The 22,343-nt window shown below is 35.7% G+C and overlaps 1 protein-coding gene and 1 pseudogene across 2 annotated transcripts in view; one reads left to right on the forward strand and one right to left on the reverse strand.

Moving 5' to 3' along the window:
• DPYD (dihydropyrimidine dehydrogenase) overlaps window positions 1-22,343 on the forward strand; it is an 880,709-nt gene that overhangs the window by 85,692 nt on the left and 772,674 nt on the right. The window lies entirely within an intron of this gene.
• Window positions 2,123-9,167, reverse strand: LOC122678274 (annotated as a pseudogene).

The raw sequence follows: 22,343 nt of genomic DNA on the forward strand, positions 1-22,343 counted from the left end.
TTGTTGTTGTTAAAGGAAAGTCACAAAATTAAAAGTTTGGAGGAGACTCCTGTCTTTAAGAAAAGCTTTTTCAAACATTTCTACAGAATATTTGTCCATATTTTTTTTCCTGTAAATATGCATGGAGATAGAACTGAGCTTGATGATAAATGCAAACATGGCAGTCTTTATATTCATCAAGTTTGTTCCTTTTAAGCTTTAATATAACTATTATAATGCTTTGAGAATTATAGAAGATAATTCTATTCCTATTTGTGGAATGTTGAGTGTGTAGTTCAGGTCCTGATACCATACTTGTAAAGTTCAGAAATGAGTGCTATCAGTTACTACCTAAGAAACTTTAGGCAAGTTATTTAACCCCTTTACAACACTTCCCCAATCTGAGAAAACAAATTTAGTAATGGCTCTTTTAGAGGGAGATGATAGGGTTTTAAAAAATTAAGACATAAAAGAACTTAAAACAATGTCTGGTACAGAACAAAAACTCAGTAAGAGTTAGCTATTAAAGAATTTTTGATAATGTAGAGAATTTTAGGAAATACATAGAACACAGAAAAATGGGATCACTTGAAATCTTAACCCTCAGAAATAAGTTCACAAATATTTTGGTGTGTTGTTTCAGTCTCAGTTATACTTGTAGATTTTTACGAAATATGGGAGTATTTGTTGTTCATTTGCTCAGTCATGTCCAACCCTTTGCAACCCCGTGGACCTCATGAACTGCAGCACACCAGGCTTTAATTCCTTTACCGTCCCCTGGAGCTTGCTCAAAATCATACATATTTAGTCAGTGATGCTATGCAACCATCTCGTCCTCTGTCATCTCCTTCTCCTGCCTTCAGTCTTTTCCAGCATCAGGGTCTTCTCTAATGAGTCAGCTCTTTGCATCAGGTGGCCAAAGTACTGGAGTTTCAGCTTCAGCATCAGTCATTCCAATGAATACTCAGGACTGATTTCCTTTAGGACTGACTGGTTTGATCTCCTTGCAGTCCAAGGGACTCTCAAGAGTTTTCTCCAACACTGCAGTTCAAAAGCATCAATTCTTTGGCGCTCAGCTTTCTTTATAGTCCAACTCTCACATCCATACATGACCACTGGAAAAACTACAGCTTTGACTAGGCGGACCTTTGTCATCAAGGTAATTTCTCTGCTTTTTAATATGTTGTCTAGGTTGTTCATAGGTTTTATTCCAAGGAGCAAGTATCTTTTAACTTCATGCCTGCAGTCACCATCTGCAGTGATTATGGAACCCAAGAAAATAAAGTCTCTCACTGTTTCCATTGTTTCTCCATCTATTTGCCATGAAGTGATGGGACTGGATGCCATGATTTTCGTTTTTTGATTGTTGAGTTTGAAGCCGACTTTTTCATTCTTCTCTTTCACTTTCATCAAGAGGCTCTTTGGTTCCTCTTCACTTTCTGCCATAAGGGTGCTGTCATATTCATATCTGAGGTTATTGATATTTCTCCCAGCAATCTTGATTCCAGCTTGTGCTTCATCCAGCCTGGCATTTCATATTATGTACTCTGCATATAAGTTAAATAAGCAGGGTGACAGTATACAACTTTGACGTACTCCTTTCCCAATTTGGAACCAGTCTGTTGTTCCATGTCCAGTTCTAACTGTTGCTTCTTGACCTGCATACAGATTTCTCAGGAGATGGGTCAAGTGGTCTGGTATTCCCATCTCTTTCAGAATTTTCCACAGTTTGTTTTGATCCACACAGTCAAAAGATTTGGTGTAGTCAATAAAGTAGAAGTAGATGTTTTTCTGGAATTCTCTTGCTTTTTCAATGGACCAACGGATGTTAGCAATTTGATCTCTCGTTCTTCTGCCTTTTCTAAATCCAGCTTGAACATCTGGAAGTTCTTGGTTCACGTGCTGTTGAAGCCTGGCTTGGAGAATTTTGAGCATTACTTTGCTAGCATGTGAGATGAGTGCAGTTGTGCGGTAGCTTGAGCATTCTTTGGCATTGCCTTTTTTGGGATTGGAATGAAAACTGACCTTTTCCAGTCCTGTGGCCACTGCTGAATTTTCCAGATTTGCTATTGAGTGCATATGTAATTATGCACTTATGTAATTTTTTTAAACAAATGATTATCAATTTATTAAAAAGGTTGATTTAGGCATCGGCAGTGGTGACTCCGACCTTGACTCCTGGCTCAGTACTGATGGGAGTGATCTTCTTGACAATTTCAGAAGGGCTGTGCAGGTCAATGAGTCACTTGTGGATCCTCATTTGGAACTGAGCCCAAGTCTTAGAACCTTCACCACAACGAGTTTTCCTTGTAGTTATTCTCAGAGTCTTGGTAGGCATCCGAACTTGTCCTTTCACTTTGAGATTTTTTCCTTCGTGCCTCTGATCAGGTCAGCACACACCTTCTCCAGAGTCTTTGCGCTGTGGCTGGTGAGGGTGATCCTAATCCAGTGAATGGCCACCTCTGGCTCCACGGGAGTCTTACTGGTGTCTTTAAAGGCCGTGGCTGCAACGCAGCTTCCTGACCAACGTGTTTGTGCACGAGAGCAAACAGCGGTGAGTTAGGAGCAGGAGCGGGCCTCAGGGAGCTTCGGTGCAGTGGCGACCATGTCTTCCTCAAAGAGCAATTTTTTTTTTTCACTGTTTCAGTATACTTTTATTAGCAGTTATTCCATCAAAATTCACATTTACAGGATACAAAAGACTGTCTTAAAAATTCTAAAGTATATGTAATTAGATATATGCAATTACACTCATAGCAAATCTGTTGAGTTTATGTAATTAGGTATATTGAGTAGCAGGACTTTCACAGCCTCATCTTTTTGGATTTGAAATAGCTCAACTGGAATTCCATCACCTCCTTTAGCTTTGCTCGTAATGATACTGCCTAAGGTCCACTTGACTTCAGACTCCAGGACATCTGGCTCTAGGTGAATGATCACAGCATCATAGTTACCTGGGTCATTAAGGTCTTTAAGTTCTTCTGTGTATCCTTGTGACCTCTTCTTAATATCTTCTGCCTCTGTTAGGTCCATACCATTTCTGTCCTATATTGTGCCCATCTTTGCATGAAATGTTTCCTTGGTATCTCTAGTTTTCTTGAAGAGATCTCTAGTCTTTCCCATTCTACTGTTTTGGGGCCAAGAATCTTACAATATTGAGAGAAATTCTTTGGTATTATTGTTCTCCAGTTTGTGGGTCGCCCCCTGGTGGGTATGGGATTTTATTTTAACTTGATTGTGCTCCTTGTGTCATCTTATTGTGGCTTCTTCTTTGTTTTTGTATGTGAAGTATCTTTTTTTTTGTGGGTTCCAAGGTCCTCCTGTTGGTGTTTCTTCAGCAAATAGTTGTGATTTTGGTGTTCTCACAGGAGAATATGAATGCACTTCCTTGTACTCCACCCTTTTGATTGTATGACTTAGCCCAGTTCTGAATTTCAATTAATAAGTTGGAAATATAACACTGATTCTTAGTGATATATCAGTGGTGCAAGTTAGATCTGAGAGTGGCTAACTAAAAGTGATGACTAGGATATTCATTCATCCCTCCCTATTTAGTCATCTTATTTAATTCTACAAGCTAAAAGGTGATTTATCTCTTGTGCAGTATTTTAGAAATCTGTATTTCCTGATGAATATGTGTATTCCAGAAGCACATGATGAATTAGTATTTTAAGAAGTTAAAAAATTACTAAACAAAAATAATTAAAGAGGACAAAGTATTATATGATGATTTTCTTACGCTTTTTAAACAGTGATGCTGAATTAAGTGTTTTCCTGTGTTCATGTTGTAATTCCAGTAAATTACAAACTTCTTACCGTAGTTTAGCAAGTTTCTTTATGATCTGAGCCCTGTCCGCCTCTCCTGTTCTAACCTCTACCGTTAAGCATGATATCAAATGTAAAAGAACACTTTCTTTTATTTGGAATTAGTCAAGTTCATAGCCATCTCAGAATTTTTGCAATTCCTTTTTCCTGTATCATGACCTTAGAAACTAGGCTGTCCCTGGCTATTCTGTTTTTCCTAGGTCCATTTCCCTCACTATCACATTACCATCCTGTCTTTCCCTAAAGTGTTTTAACAGTATATGAGGCTAACAGTATTAAATGGTGACATTTGAAGTGTGTAATTTATCATATTTTAAATAGATATTTTGAGTATATATTTATGTCATTTCTCTCTCTATTAAAATGTAATTTTTACAAAGCCAGAGAGCTAGAACATACAGGATATACTCTAAAAGAATTATCAATTTATTTCTAATAAATCTATACCAATAAAATATTGGTATATTTTAATATACCAATGTAAATATACCAAATATATGTAAAATACATATAAATGATTTATATATGGAAATGTTATGAAGTGTCTGTTTCAGAGTATTGCTCACTCAGTAGTGAACATTTGACTTTTTAAGGAGAGAAGTGTGGATATAATTTAATCTAATTAATAACTAACCAAGGTAAGCCTGATTATATGCTATGATAAGTGTTTTAAAAAATCAAGTTTCCAGTTCCAACTTAGCTGAGGAAATAAAAGTTCTCATGCAGCAGATGTATTGTTCACTGGGGATTGTCAGAAACTTCCATGAATAATGAATTTGGGAAAGAGGATGGAATTATTCAAATCCACCATGTAATGGCACATGGGTGTCACTTTTTACTTTGTTTTGTTGTCTTAAAATTGTATTCAGTTTACATGTAATCAGCTTGTGCTGAGGAAAATTATTATCCAACTCTACAGAATTACTAAAGGAAAACATATTACTTACTATGAGGGAAAAGAGCTTCTGCCACTAAGTCTGTAAGTTCTAGTGCGTCAAAGTATCACTTTAGTTCCTAAAAGCATCTTAATCAGGCTGTTTGAGAGGGAGTTATTGCTATAGTAAGAAGCTCTAAAGCAATATTTTGTTGATTATGTTCAAAATTGGTTAAATGCATAGAACAGGTTGTCCAGTTTTGAGCCCCACTGCTAAGAAGGAAAGTTGAGAACTAAAGTGGATTCCTGAGATAAGCACGTGTGTAAATTGAGAGTTGAAAACAAATCAGAATGATGAAGCAAGGCTAAAGAATTGGATTGTTCAAACTTGAGACTATAAGAGTATGGAGTTAATAACAGTCTTTGAGTGAAGGGTTCTTACAAAAGAAAGATGACTAACTGTTTTCCATCTTTAGTGAGTGCAGAACAAGAGGATAGCGTTTAACAAATATTTATTGAACATTTCCACTGAGTACAGAACAAGAGGATGGGAACTATAAGGGCTTCAGATTAGAACTAAAGAATATCCTAAGAGTGAAGATTTTAATTCCTTGAGAGGTTGTGAGTTTTTTTTTTTTGGAAATTGTTTAAACAATATAGATTTTTACTTTGTAACTACCAATAGTCAGTAGTTTCAATTCAGCAGACATTTATTGCATTTTCAAGGATCTCTCCAGTTCAGTGGTTTCAGCACCAGTCTGTCAATGAATGTTAATAGAATATTGGGCAGATCTTTGTAGAACTAGTAACATATAAGCTACTTAAGACAGTACTAATGACCAGCATGATAATTATGATAATTATAATTCCATGAAATCAGCAAAAGGTATTAATGACATCATTTAGTGGAGAATTACACCAAGTAATTTCTTATATGAATTGTAGGACATGTATAAGTGTATGTATGTAATATATATGTATGTAATATGTGTATAATGTTTAACTGAAGTATTAAGATAATTTGACAATTTAAATATATAGATGTCTTCTAATAGAAATAAATAATAGTGAGAGAGGAAATCATTTGAATTGCAGCATTAGATTTTCCTTAAAAATGTCTATTTGAAAGTTAAGTTCTAAAGTAATTTTTTCATATTTTGCAATTTTAATATAGTCACTGAGAATTTTATTATACTTGTTATTCTATTGATTCAGTTCAGTTCAGTTCAGTCCCTCAGTTGTATCTGACTCTGCGACCCCATGAACTGCAGCACGCCAAGCCTCCCTGTCCATCACCAACTCCTGGAGTTCACCCAAACCCATGTCCAATGAGTCGGTGATGCCATTCAACCATCTCATCCTCTGTCATCCCCTTCTCCTCCTGTCCTCAATCTTTCCCAGCATCAGGGTCTTTTCAAATGGACTAGTTGAATCTCGTTGCAGTCCAAGGGACTCTCAAGAGTCTTCTCCAACACCACAGTTCAAAAGCATCAATTCTTCGGTGCTCAGCTTTCTTTATAGTCCAACTCTTACATCCATACATGAGCACTGGAAAAACCATAAGCTCGACTAGACAGACCTTTGTTGACAAAGTAATGTCTCTGCTTTTTAATATGCTATCTAGGTTGGCCATAACTTTCCTTCCAAGGAGTAAGCGTCTTTTAATTTCATGGCTGCAGTCACCATCTGCAGTGATTTTGGAGCCCAGAAAAATATAGTCAGCCACTGTTTCCACTGTTTCCCCATCTGTTTGCCATGAAGTGATGGGACCGGATGCCATGATCTTAGTTTTCTGAATGTTGAGCTTTAAGCCAACTTTCTCACTCTCCTCTTTTACTTTCATCAGGAGACTCTTTTGTTCTTCTTCGCTTTCTGCCACAAGGGTGGTGTCATTTGCATATCTGAGGTTATTATTTCTCCCGGCAATCTTGATTCCAGCTTGTGCTTCATCCAGCCCAGCATTTCTCATGATGTACTCTGCATATAAGTTAAATAATCAGGGTGACAATATACAGCCTTGATGTACTCCTTTTCCTATTTGGAACCAGTCTGTTGTTCCATGTCCAGTTCTAACTGTTGCTTCCTGACCTGCATACATGTTTCTCAAGAGGCATGTCATGTGGTCTGATATTGTCATCTCTTTCAGAATTTTACACAGTTTATAGTGATCCACACAGTCAAAGGCTTTGGTATAGTCAATAAAGCAGAAATAGATGTTTTTCTGGAACTCTCTTGCTTTTTCGATGATCCAGCGAATGTTGGCAATTTGATCTCTGTTTCCTCTGCCTTTTCTAAAGCCAGCTTGAACATCTGGAAGTTCACGGTTCACATATTGCTGAAGCCTGGCTTGGAGAATTTTGAGCATTGCTTTACTAGCATGTGAGATGAGTGTAATTGTGCGGTAGTTTGAGCATTCTTTGTCATTGCCTTTCTTTGGGATTGGAATGAAAACTGATCTTTTCCAGTCCTGTGGCCACTGCTAGCTTTCCCAAATTTGCTGGCATATGGAGTGCAGCACTTTCACAGCATCATCTTTTAGGATTTGAAAGAGCTTAACTGTAATTCCATCACCTCTAGTAGCTTTGTTCATAGTGACGCTTCCTAAGGCCCACTTGACTTCATATTCTAGGATGTCTGGCTCTAGGTGAGTGATCACACCATCATGATTATCTGGGTAATGAAGATCTTTTTTGCATAGTTCTTCTGTGTATTCTTGCCACCTCTTCTTAATATCTTCTGCTTCTGTTAGGTCCCTACCATTTCTGTCCTTTATTGAGCCCATCTTTGCATGAAATGTTCCCTTGGTATCTCTAATTTTCTTGAAGGGATCTCTAGTCTTTCTCATTCTATTGTTTTCCTCTATTTCTTTGCATTGACCGCTGAGGAAATCTTTCTTATCTCTCCTTGCTATTCTTTGGAACTCTACATTCAAATGGAAATATCTTTCCTTTTCTCCTTTGCTTTTCGCTTCTCTTCTTTTCCAAGCTATTTGTAAGGCCTCATTTTGATTTTTTTGCATTTCTTTTTCTTGGGGATGGTCTTGATCACTGTCTCCTGTGCAATGTCGTGAACCTCTGTCCATAGTTCATCAGGCATTCTGTCTATCAGATCTAGTCCCTTAAATCTGTTTCTCACTCCAATGTATAGTCATAAGGGATTTGATTTAGTTCATACCTATATGGTCTAGTGGTTTTCCTACTTCAATTTAAGTCTGAATTTGGCAATAAGGAGTTCATGGTCTGAACCACAGTCAGCTCCTGTTTTTGTTTTTGCTGACTGTATAGAACTTCTCCATCTTTGGCTGCAAAGTATATAATCAATCTGATTTCAGTGTTGGCCATCTAGTGATATCCATGTGTAGAGTCTTTTCTTGTGTTGTTGGAAGAGGGTGTTTTCTATGACCAGTGCATTCTCCTGGCAAAACTCTATTAGCCTTTGCCCTGCTTCATTCTGTACTCCAAGGCCAAATTTGCCTGTTACTCTAGGTGTTTCTTGCCTTCCTACTTTTGCATTCCAGTACCCTAAAATAAAAAGGACGTCTTTTTTGGGTGCTAGTTCTAGAAGGTCTTGTAGGTCTTCACAGAACCGTTCAACTTCAGCTTCTTCAGCATTAACTGGTTGTGGCATAGACTTGGATTACCGTGATATCAATGGTTTGCCTGGAAACCAACATAGATCATTCTGTCATTTTTAAGATTGCATCCAAGTACTGCATTTCAGACTCTCTTGTTGACTATGATAGCTACTCCCTTTCTTCTAAGGGATTCCTGCCCAATGTGGTAGATATAATGGCCATCTGAGTTAAATTCACCTATTCCAATCCAGTTTAGTTTGCTGATTTTTAGAATGTTGACATTCACTCTTGCCATCTCCTGTTTGACCACTTCCAATTTGCCTTGATTCATGCACCTAACATTCCAGGTTCCTATGCAATATTGCTCTTTGTAGCATTGGACCTTACTTCTATCACCAGTCACATCCACAACTGGGTGTTGTTTTTGCTTTGGCTCCATCCCTTCATTCTTTCTGGAGTTATTTCTCCACTGATCTCCAGTAGCATATTGGCCACCTACCCACTTGGGGAATTCATCTTTCAGTGTCCTATCTTTTTGCCTTTTCATACTGTTCATGGGGTTCTCAAGGCAAGAATATTGAAGTGGTTTGCCATTCCCTTCTCCAGGGGACCACATTCTGTCAGACCTCTCCACCATGACCCGTCCATGTTGGGTGGCCCCACATAACATGGCTTAATTTCATTGAGTTAGATAAGGCTGTGGTCCATGTGATCAGATTGGCTGGTTTTCTGTGATTGTGATTTCAGTCTGTCTGCCCTCTGATGCCCTCTCTCAGTGCCTGCTGTCTTGCTGGGGTTTCTCTTACCTTGGACGTGGGGTATTTCTTCACGGCCGCTCCAGCAAAGCGCAGCTGCTGCTCCTGACCTTAGAAGTGGGGCATCTCCTCTCTCCTCTCTGCCGCTCCTGCGCCTCATGGCTGCCTAATAGCAGCCAATACTTAATTATTCTAACAAGGATGGCATGATAGCTACTACTCAGTTTATCAATTTTAAATATTAAATATGCTTAATAGAAATATTAGTCCCTCAGACTAATACTTAGTTACTGAGTTGTTTCTGACTCTTTGCGACCCCATGAACTGTAGCCCACTAGGCTCCTCTGTCCTTGGGGATTTTCCAGGCAAGAATACTGGAGTGGATTTCCACGCCCTTCTCCAGGGTATCTTCCCAACCCAGGGATCAAACCCAGGTCTCCCTCATTGCAGGCAGATTCTTTACTATCTGAGCCACCAGGGAAGCCTGCACTAAGAGAAATATTACTTTATAATATTTAAATAATACACTAAAGTATGTATTACTAATAGTCATTTCAAATGAAATTGAGATATGCTTATCATCTTCCCCAGTTTTTAAGAACTGTATCAATAAAGTAGTACTCATCAAAGGAGCTACTGCATACTAGAGAAGGTCTGGCCCTTTAGCCCAGGAAAAAAATCTATGAAGTCTTTCTTTTGTTTAATTTGAATACTTATGCAAATCTAAAACTCTACATATAATGTGATTTTTATTCATTCATTGAGTGCCTGTTATGGTCAGGTACTGTTTAATGCCCTAAGAACACAGCAGAGAACAAAATATAGGAAAATTCCTTCTCTTGTGGAAATTACATTCTAGTTTTAATAAAAGTAACAACAAACAAATAAAAAGTAAAATATATAGTGTGTCACGTTGCTTTAAGATTTGTTCATTTTGACATTAAAATATTTGAATTGCTTATTCCAAGGAACAAATTTTTTTTTTCCCCAGCTATTCCTTTTGGCTAACCAGTAGAATGCTGTTTCAGTGATCTTATCAGTGTTGGGAAGTTAGTGTAATTAAGAGGTACTTATATCACACATTCATTTCAGCATTGTGATGATTATTATTCTTTTTCAACATTCTCAGCATTGGCAATTTCAGACAGTTCTGTGGGGAGAGATGCCATCACTTTCTTTTCTTCATTGCTTGCTAGGTACATCCAGATAATCACTAATAAGAGAGATCCAGAATCAAGTCAAAGAGGCCTTGCAGTGCAATATTTCCAGACTGTGCTGATGGAAATTTTGATAAGTGTATTTTCTGATGACAAGTTAAGCCACTTGTGGCTTGTGATGAGATGAAAAGGATAAAAGGGTCACTAATCTTTTGGTCCATCTTCTCTTGTCTCTGTGATAATCTCATAAAAGGACTGATTCAGAGAAATGTGATGATTGATAATGCCATTAATTTGAAAACTGATACTGTAATTTTCATCACATGTAAATTATCTGAGCCTTGCAATCTACATAATCAACACTCTTCATTCAGTTTTCAAATTTCATTTTCATTGCAGTACTTTGGTTATGTACCATAAATATATATTGTTTTCCTTATAATTTTTTTAAATGAATCATGTCCACACTTGTAAGAGTGTTTAAATAAGCCAAATTTGCAAATGTTCACATCAGAGTGAATAGTGTATTCAAGTCGATTTACCTTATTTCAGTTTTTAACCTCTGATAGAGCAGCATTTTTCCTTCATGAAGAAAAATTCTTGAAGCAACACTTGTCTCCAGTGAAGAGCACCAGAGAAAGCTGGCTATACACATTCTTATCTATTTCATTAAAAATTATCAAAAAATATGCTATTGCTCCTTCAAGCTTTTAAATGACTAAAACTATTAATAGCTATTTTACTGCTTAAGCCAGTCAAGAAAAAGAAGCAAAGTTTTGGAGGCAAAGTATAAACTGAGAATGAGGCTATAACTCCTCGAACATTCAGAGTGGCATAGCCCAGATGCATATGAATCTTCTTACCTTTCATGGATTTGGCATCACTGTACACACAACCCCATTTATTTTTTCTAATTAATACAATATTTTAAAATAATAATAGAAAAATAAAAGGAGAAAATTCAAATAGTCTTCTGAAATTTTCTTAACTGATTATTTTATCTTTAATGTTTGGAAAATGAACACATCATCATAAATAAAAGGGTGAAGTGGTAAACATGGAAAAATAAGGAAATTAGTGATGTTCATGCTTTCATTCAAGAAAAATACAGTATTTGGCTAATCTCTACTCCCAACTAGTTACTTAGATGTTTTTTGAATATATAATTGTTATGGTTTAAACATAAATAACAAGCCTATTTTCTTCTTCAATGCTTCCTTCTGACCCAAAGCAGATCCAGCCAAAATATTGCAGTGTTGGGCTTCAAAAATTTATTCCCATTTCATCAGACAGTGGGGAGGGATTCTCTTTTCTCTTCTCTGTTATGAATTATTTTAAATACTTTATAATTATCAATGATTATGATTGTTTCCCATGTTATTTCTTTAATGCTATAAAATTTTTTCTAAAAATCCATTTTAGCTTCATCTTATAGATATCTTCATTTTTTTTGTCATTATTTTTAATATTACTTGAAAAACAAGCAACAAATAACAGAGAATGATTGTGTGGAAAAATGTATCCTAACAATCAAAGATAAGCAATTATCTGGGAATATGTTTATAACATAAGTGGTGAAGAAAAACGTCAAAGGATACGGATAGGTAATATCTACAAAAGAAAATATAAACAACAAGTAAACACATGAAAAGATGCTCATGTGTCAGGTAAATGTGAAATGATTTCCAGTCTCAAGTTGGGAAACATATAGGAAATTAATAATATCCAGGATTAACAAAGTTTCAGGTAACGACACACTTTCATATACTGCCAGTGAGTTGTGAATTGGTACAAATTTTGGTGAAAAATCTAGTTATGTATATTAAAATGAAAATAAGTCCTAACATTTCCATTATGAAGACATTTATCCCACAATAAGAAAAATTGCCATCATCACTCTTTTACAGTGGTATATATTTGTAGCAATAAGATACCAGGATAAAAGTTACATTTCTCTTATTAATAAAATTATTAAAATTATGAAATATGATGTAGTTTTTGGAATTTTAGAAACATGTTTATTGATCTGGTAGGAGATCTACATATTCATGTTATGTGAAAAAAAAAATTACTGACTTTTTAAAAAGGTGGACTCCATTGAAGAGTACTCTCCACACACAGAAAAAAAACTACAACATCAAGTATAGGTTTCTGTGAGCATGAAAAACTCTATAGAAAGATAGTAATTGTGCTTAAAACGGCTAGTACAGAGAATTACAATAGATGTTAGTATAGGGTTGGAAATTATTAATTTTTATATAACTATTTTAAAAAATTTTACAAGAAGCATATATTACTTTTTCAATTGAACATCTAATTATTAATAACATTTGAAAGTAAAGTAATATTAAACTTAAAGATACAAATTCATTTATGTACAGCATGTTTTTTTTATTGAGGAGAATACTGAGAAAGAACTGAGGCATGATAATTGTTAATTCGCTCAGTCATGTCCAACTCTTTCTGAGTCCCTGGACTACCCCACACTAGGCTTCCCTGTCCCTCATTATTCCCTGGAGTTTGCTCAAACTCATGTCCATTGAGTTGATGATGCCATCCAATCATCGTCTGTCGCCCTCCTCCTTTCCTCTATCTTAATAATGTGTATTACTAAACATTTTTAAGGAAGATGTTGATGTATTTTGTGGGAAAGAGTTTTGTCTGTTGGTTGGCTTAATTGATGAAGAAAAAAGCCTGGTATCTAAAGTTATAAATTTATTTTTTAGGAAATTGAATCATGAAATCACTGGTTCTAGCTCCTACATTCTTTGGGCTAGCAATGGTCCTGTTAATCTGATGTGGCTGCAGGGTTTATAAATTTAAATTCAGTAATAATACTCAATTCCCAATGTTTACCAATTAACATTTTTTCCACTTTGAGATTTCATGGAAAGGACATAATATTGAATAACATGGAAAATGTGGCACTATTGGTTCTAGTTTGACTGGCAGAATTTCCAAACATTTTTCCAAGATATCATTCATATAGTTTATGTTCCAGGAAAAGATATCCCCTTTTCATTAGTCTTTCAATACTCACAACTTTCAGCTGCATGACTTTAACTACTATTACATCAAGTCATTTTGGGAAGTTATAGCATTGATGTATTCAGAGAATTTTAACTTTTATGTTTCTAATTCTGAAATGCTTGATATGGTGAGAGATGTACTAAAACAACTCTCTGGTATTAGCCATTAATTAAATGTAATGATTACTATCTAAGACTTTGGTTTAGTTCTTAAAACTTCATCTTTTGGTCTCATTTGTTTAATTAAAAAAATTAAAACACACATGTAATTTGTAGTTATTGGAAGAAAATGAGGGATTTATTTTTCATTTTATACCTTGTGAAATGAAGGTTATATTTTTTACAAAAAAATAGAAAAATCATACACAGACAGATGATAGAAACTTGATACATATTTCAGATACAAAATTACTGTCTTTCATATGTCTCTGGTGTTGAAATAAAAAAGGATATATGACTTAGAATTTCAATTCAACTCTATACCTCTATGTGCCTGTTATCTGCTGTGTTAGAATTTTACCTAATTGGTATTTAAAAAAAAAAAACTGTTATCACATTCAAGTGCTTAGTTCCTGAGGATGGAATTTATGCTGAATTTATACTTTCCATATTGATCTACTTACTACTGATACTTAAAATTTTAGGACTGGTAATCACTTATTTTCTGGGGAATATAAATTATTTAATCAGTTCCAAACTTTTGAAATAATTGTCTGATGTTTTAGAAACCAGAAACAAAGATTATAATAGGAATTTAGACTATAATATATTGCTGCAAGGATAATTATTAAGGGAAAACACAGCTGACATTTTCTGATTTATGCACACAATCAGAGATGGAGTCCAAGGACTGTGACATAATTATCTTCATGCTAACAATTTTTGTAAATCTCTTGACAGAATTTTAGCTAATTTTAAAATGCCTTCTGAAGATTAGCACTTAAAATTGTTGGGGAAAATAGCACAATTTATTAGCAAGGGTATAATTGTAAACCTTCTAAATACTCATTGTGAATATCATTTAGACAGTAACTCCTGCTTTAGCAGCTGGTATATAAGACACCAGTTTATGGAGTCTTGAAACAACAGAGAGTGGAATCTAATTAAAGAGGATTACATGCCAACGAAAAATTATTAAAAACAGACTAATAGACAATTGTTATGAATTTAGAAGTCTCTGCCAACTTCTCTTTTTGATACAAATTTATGTAAGTAACTGTCAAGTAAAAGCCTTTATTTCTTCAAAACCAAAAGGATGTTAGAAGGTTTTATCTTTGTGACTTAAAAATGATTGCTTTTCTGAATTTTAACTTAATGCAAGAACTTAAATGATTCTATTAATCTTTTCTTACATATTTAAAATGCACATGTGCTTTTAAGGATAAATGATTAGAAATACTGTCTTAGGGTCTTTTGTTTGTTTGTTTGATATCTATCTAGCACCAGGCATTTCGTGTCCATAGAGGAATCTTAGCTATATATAAGCAAAACTCAGTTTATCAATTTAGGTGCTGTTTATGGAGACTTATGTAGAATTGGATTGAATATTTTTCTTTGTAATGTTCATTTAAAATTTTTGATGCACTGAAGATTGTTCATTTCCAGCACTTCCATCTACTGAATTTCTCCTTCCTGTTTAATGACTTACTTTGCTCTGATCTCAAGAGGTTTTATTCCAAACAAGAGAATTGAGATAGTTTAAAATGATACATAGGCAGCTTTTAATTATTTGCTAATAGAATTTTAAAGTAACTGGTCCTTGTCAGCACTGGAGAAAAGAGTGTTTACATCTCTTGAGTTTACCTGATGTCCAACTTTACATTTTGTGTTCTCCATATGGTACTGTTATAATACATCATGCTTTACTTTACACAGCCATATGGTCTGTAGATTTTTGTAAACGTCTATAGATTTTGACCAAATTAAACATATTAGAGATTAAATGCTAAACACTGAGAATCATGTGTTTTCTATGTAATTAATTAGTGCATGAATAAGCATATTAGATTCAGTAAATGAGAGCATTATTTACAATTCTTTAAAGTAGATGTTATTTCTAAAAATAATCCTCCATGTGAAAAGCTTAACTATCTAAAATTGTCTTTGAGATGTAGAAAATCACCATTGATTCCAGAATAGTAACAATGGAGTTAATCCACCCCCCCAATACCATCAACCCTGACCTCAGAGTTTTCCTCATCTACCCAGATACACCTATTGTGTTCATAGACAGAAGATCACTCACTGCTTCAGAGATAAACTTCACAAGGACAAGGGATTATTTAATTCTAAAGCCTCCAGATTACATAACATGTTTAATTTTGAATAAGCTTATTATTATATACCCCTAAAGGAAATGACAGCCCACTCCAGTATTCTTGCCTGGAGAATCCCATGGACAGAGGAGCCTGGCAGGCTACAGGCCATGGGGTTGCAGCTGTCGGACACAGCTTAGTGACTAAACCATAAACCATTATTGTACATGGGCTTCCCTTTGGCTCAGTGGTAAAGAATCTGCCTGCTAATGCAGGAGACACAAGAGAAGAGAGTTTGATTCCTGGATTGGGAAGATCCCCTGGAGTAGGAAATGGCAACCCACTCTAGAATTCTTGCCTTGAAAATTCCATGGACAGAGGAACCTGGTAGGCTACAGTCCATGGGATCATGAAGAGTTAGACACAGCTGAGCATGTATGCACACACAGTATCCTGTATAGAACAGCTGTGTGTCTGTGCCTTTCTAGTGGTGGTACTTACTTTAGTGGAGGCATACCAATGTTAGTAAAACTATTAAATAGTTTATTTTCAAGCTTCAACATGACAAAGGTAAATAGTTGTTCGATCATGTGGTTGATCATTTTAATGCAGAGACCTTAAGCTATCCTCTTTGATAACAAATCAGTCAGTATATGTAGCGCTTGGTACTCTGAACTTACTAGTATATGAAATGCTGGGTACTATGAATTTATTAGTATTAAGAAAATGAATTTAATTTTGTCATTTGGTAGAAATACTTTTTATGAAAATTAACTCATAAATATGTAACACTTATAGAACTTTGGGACAGTTCTGATCTTCTTGGAATTAGGTTTTTCCTGTTGGCTTCATGTAGCATATCAGGGATCAAAATATCCTCCAGAAGGGTATTTGAAGGTATACAAAGTTCTGTCATTCATTTGAAGATCACAACAAGAAACTGCCAAAAAGGAACTAATTCATGGTGAGCCGTGGTCTGCAGGCACTCCAGTGCTAAAGAGGTGTTTAAATATGAATGCACACACTCAAGCTTAGGAGACAAATATGGTGATCATAGCTTCCATTCCTCTGTAGCATTCTGTCTTCCACTGTATCACTGAAGACAGGAAGGTCAGTTTGGCCAAGGAGTTTTGCCACTCATCAAAAAAAAAAAATTATATAGCCATGCTATTTAGTAAGTATCATAAGTCTGAACTGGTTGAGAGTGCTGGAAATGAACTAGGATTGAGGCAGTGTTTTGAGAAAATGATACAAATGTAGATTATAATTTATAATTCAAATTTTCCCCGCATTTATCTTCTTCTTAGCAGACAGATTCTATAACCACCATCAGTTTCTGGTACATTAAGTTTTTTTCTCGCCTTTTTTTTTTTTTTTGCTTTCTTATTTCACCCCCCACCCCTATTTTAGCAAGTTATTATGCACCTAATTAGAAGTCCTTGTTTTCTTACTATAGTGACTTTCAAATAGTTTTCTTTTTTATTTATGTTTTGGCACCACACAGAACATTTTATTGTGACTTAGGAGCCTATATATTAAAAGTTATCTTACAGAATTCCAAAATCCATCTGGCAGATGACGACTTGTTTAGGTTAACTCTACTTAAATGTCCATTAGTACAATCATAGGATAAGATAAGTTGCAAACTCAACAAGGGCAGTGTCTATTCATGTCTAGTAACATCACTGGTATGATCTCTTTGTGGAATACAAGAATGCTCTATGCCATCTGTTTTGAAATGAATAATACTTTTGAAAGTCTGATTTCTTTTCATTAGAATCTGTGCTCACTAGCGAACATTGATTTTTATATGCCATTCCATATTGAATTTCCTGAGAGTTAAATTTCACTCCTCATGTTATCATAATAGTCTCATTCATGTAACAGTTTCATGTAATAAATGAGTGCATTTGCACTCTAATTTTGTATCTCTGTTTCTATTAACTTGGCTAATGTGAGATAGAATAAGAAAGGCAAACTCAAAAAAAAAAAAAAAAAGAAAGGCAAACTCATTGTCATGACTGACAAAATTAACAGTTAGTTTGCCAAGACTGAATAACCAAATTTGGACTTGTCAAGATAAGGCTACAGTGGAAAGTCTCTTGGAGGAAAGATAGCTAGCTGCCTTCACTGACATCATTTAGCACTTTTAATTGAAGCTAGTGTCTGATTCATGTATATGAAAGTTCCTAGACCATCCACTCAACAAGCCTTTAATGGTTAACTACTATGTGGAAATACAGTAGTAAATAAATTAATAAAAAATGCCTCTTGCTTTCATAACTACAGAAAATATTTATAAATAAAAAATAGCCGTTTGCCTTTATGAATACAGTCAGTCTTTTAAAAAATACAGTAACATGTAATATAGTATTAGGTATAATAAATGCTATGAAGAAGAATAGAAAATAGGGAAAAGGGCAGAGAAAGTGGAGAGAGATTCAGTTTTAGGGACAATGGTTAGGAAAGATGTTTCTAAAGAAGTGCCATTTAAACAGAGACCTGAATGAGATGAGAGTGTAAACTCTGTGAACATTTGGCAGGACATTTCAGACAAAGGGAACGGCATGTGCAAAGGCCCTGAGGAAGAAGTGTGCTTTTGTCTAGAAGGAGCAGCAGGGAGGCACTGTGACTGCAGCAAACTCAGTGGCAAATGATATAGCCTGGTAGCAAATGAGATGGGTCCTCATACAGAACGTGAAGGTGAGCAAACATGCCTTGTTGAAATGATAGATGGCAGAATTTCAACTGCTATTTGAAAGCCTTCCTCTGATCAAGATTAAGTGAATAAGTAAATAACAGTGGCTTCCAGAAAGCAAATATTAAGGTCTGTATAGCAATTTGAGTTTGGCAATGCCTGGCACATAGTACTCCACAATATTTATTGAAATAACGATACTCTTTTTCATTTGGTTATCCTGTAAACCATGTGAGATTCTTTCAAAATGTAACCATATGTTATGTAAAGAACTGCGTGGTAATTTGAATAAGAAATTAAGATTAAAGAGTATAGACTCAGTCTTGAATTTTGTTGACTTCCTTTAGATATAGGAATTAATGCTTAGCAGGTAGGATTTGCAGAACTGTTTTTATTTTAACTTTTGCTTCCTTTGGGAAAGTACTAAAATATTACTTAATTCTTACCATGGATAAGAATTAAAATCTTAAATACTTTAAGGTAGATGTAGCGAAAATACATTGTGATTTAGTGTATGAGCCTGGAAATGAGATTTATTCTGTCCATTTAAAAATGTATAGCATTATTTGAACAGTACTTTCTTGTTTATCTTTTCACATACATGATCTCATTTAATTTATCCTCACAACACTTTATTATTTATCATTACTTTTATCACTTTCATTAATATCTTTGTTTCATGAGGGAATATTTGCAGATTGAGATGTTAAACATTTTCCTAAGAACATATAAACAGTGTAGTTGCAAACCTGAAAGTTAAAAACAGATTTCCTGTTTCCACAGTTCCTTGGTCTCTTGCTATATTATATTCCATTTCACTGTTACTCATATGAAATTCTCCTCGACAGGCCTCGATTGTAAGCTGGCCACCGTTAGTGAAATGACATTAGCTAAATATGATTATGTCTTAATGTTCACTGGAAGGATTAGACTAGTTAAGACATACCAAAGGGAAAAGCAATTATCTATTGAAATATGAATCTCTTGATTAGAACTGGAAATCATATATTGGTATTAGAATATTCATCTGGAATTTAAAACATCTGAATATAGTTATTACTTTTCTACTTCTCCTGTAAAGAGCTTCAGTGAGGTTAGTTTTGAGGCTTTTTGATGAGTGCCAAGATTTAAAACAACATTTTACTGGAAGAGTAAGCTCATCTAATTGACTCATTTTTTTGTAGAAACTTAGACCGTAGGAATTTCTAACTACATGAGAAACATAGGCACTGGTGTTATCTTTTCCCTATTTACCTTACTGCCTAAATAAAATAATTAAATTAATCAATGTTAAATTGCCTTAGAGTTGTAGTGGTATAACTTAGAGTATGCTGTTTTACTTAACTTGTTCAGATTTTGAAGTATAAATTTATAATTAACTGCATAAAACATGTGGCCTTATTGATAATAATCCCCTGTGAGTCCTTCAAAATATGGTGTCCTGCTGGCTTCCAGTCATCTGAGATTTGTAATGATTGCAGTAATATGTGATTAATGTATGGCAAGGATTCTTCCACTGGATGTGGGACATACTTGCCTGATAACAGTTTCCTTATTGGACTGATACTGTGTTTTTTTAGATGAAGAGGTTTTTGTTTTTTTAAAAAGCCTTTGTATCTTTTCATGTGTTTGTTAGCCATCTGTATGTCTTCTTTGGAGAAATGTCTGTTTAGTTCTTTGGCCCATTTTTTGATTGGGTCATTTACTTTTCTGGAATTGAGCTGTAGGAGTTGCTTGTATATTTTTGAGATTAATTCTTTGTCTGTTGCTTCATTTGCTATTATTTTCTCCCAATCTGAGGGCTGTCTTTTCACCTGGCTTATAGTTTCCTTTGTTGTGCAAAAGCTTTTAAGTTTCATTAGGTCCCATTTGTTTATTTTTGCTTTTATTTCCAACATTCTGGGAGGTGGGTCATAGAGGATCCTGCTGTGATTCATGTCGGAGAGTGTTTTGCCTATGTTCTCCTCTAGGAGTTTTATAGTTTCTGGTCTTATATTTAGATCTTTAATCCATTTTGAGTTTATTTTTGTGTATGGTATTAGAAAGTGTTCTAGTTTCATTCTTTTACAAGTGGTTGACCAGTTTTCCCAGCACCACTTGTTAAAGAGGTTGTCTTTTTTCCATTGTATATCCTTGCCTCCTTTGTCAAAGATAAGGTGTTCATAGGTACGTGGATTTATCTCTGGGCTTTCTATTTTGTTCCATTGATCTATATTCTGTCTTTGTGCCAGTACCATACTGTCTTGATGACTGTGGCTTTGTAGTAGAGTCTGAAGTCAGGCAGGTTGATTCCTCCAGTTCCATTCTTCTTTCTCAAGATTACTTTGGCTATTCGAGGTTTTTTGTAATTCCATACAAATTCACTCATCATCAGAGAAATGCAAATTAAAACCACAACGAGGTACCATTACACGCCAGTCAGGATGGCTGCTATCCAAAAGTCTACAAGCAATAAATGCTGGAGAGGGTGTGGAGAAAAGGGAACCCTCTTACACTGTTGGTGGGAATGCAAACTAGTACAGCCGCTATGGAGAACAGTGTGGAGATTTCTTAAAAAACTGGAAATAGAACTGCCATATGACCCAGCAATCCCACTTCTGGGCATACATACCGAGGAAACCAGATCTGAAAGAGACACGCGCACCCCAATGTTCATCGCAGCACTGTTTATAATAGCCAGGACATGGAAGCAACCTAGATGCCCATCAGCAGATGAATGGATAAGGAAGCAGTGGTACATATACACCATGGAATATTACTCAGCTATTAAAAAGAATGCATTTGAATCAGTTCCAGTGAGATGGATGAAACTGGAGCCCATTATACAGAGTGAAGTAAGCCAGAAAGATAAAGACCATTACAGCATACTAACACATACATATGGAATTTAGGAAGATGGTAATGATAACCCTATATGCAAAACAGAAAAAGAGACACAGATGTATAGAACAGACATTTGGACTCTATGGGAGAAGGTGAGGGTGGGATGTTTTGAGAGAACAGCATCGAAACATGTATATTATCTAAGGTGAAACAGATCACCAGCCCAGGTTGGGTGCATGAGACAAGTGCTTGGGCCTGGTGCACTGGGAAGACCCAGAGGAATTGGGTGGAGAGGGAGGTGGGAGGGAGGATCGGGATGGGGAATACATGTAAATCCATGGCTGATTCATGTCAATGTATGACAAAACTCACTACAATATTGTAAAGTAATTAGCCTCCAACTAATAAAAATAAATGAAAAAAAAGTAATTAAAAAAAAAAAAGCCTTTGTATCCTCAGTGACCAGTGACTATTACATATCTGGCGTGTATTAGAATCTAAATAAACTTTGAATGAGTGAATGACTTGCTTTCATTGTTAGCTTGGGAACAAGATTGACTTTTGCATTATATTTTTTATTAATATTTTGAATGCTTGAACTGAAGCATTATTATCAAACAATAGAAACTTGTCAGCTATTGGACCCCTTGCTTCTCAGTTTACTTGGACAACATAGTAGCTTTCATTTTTATGTCATCTAAGTCCATTGCTTAGATGCTTGAGAGTCCCTTGGACTGCAAGGAGATCCAACCAGTCCATTCTAAGGAGATCAGACCTGGATGTTCATTGAGGACTGATGTTGAAGCTGAAACGCCAATACTTTGGCCACCTGATATGAAGAGCTGACTCATTTGAAAAGATGCTGATGCTGGGAAAGATTGAGGGCAGGAGGCGAAGGGGACGACAGAGAATGAGATGATTGGACGGCATCACCGACTCACTGGACATGGGTTTGGGTGGACACCAGGAGTTGGTGATGGACAGGGAGGCCTGGCGTGCTGTGGTTCATAGGGTCGCAAAGAGTTGGACACGACTGAGGGACTGAACTGAACTGAACTGAAGTCCGTTGCAAAATCATCTTTCCTGATGTTAAAATTCGGTGCATGTAGACATGGGACCAAAGATGGGCTTCAGGAGATCCATTGGTCATTGAAATTGTATATATAGCATATTGTCGTACTGGACTCTTTGCAATCCTACGGCCAGTAGCCTGCCAGGCTCCTCTGTCCATGTTCTCCAGGCAAGAATACTGGAGTGAGTTGCCATATCTCCCTACAGGGGAACTTCATGACCCGGGGATTGAACCCATTTCTCTTACATCTTCTGCATTGACTGCTTTTTTAATATTTAAGTTTTTAAGGGACTTTCCTGGTG

The sequence above is a fragment of the Cervus elaphus genome, chromosome 20 (assembly GCF_910594005.1).
Source record: "Cervus elaphus chromosome 20, mCerEla1.1, whole genome shotgun sequence".
In the NCBI taxonomy this organism is placed as follows: Eukaryota; Metazoa; Chordata; class Mammalia; order Artiodactyla; family Cervidae; genus Cervus; species Cervus elaphus.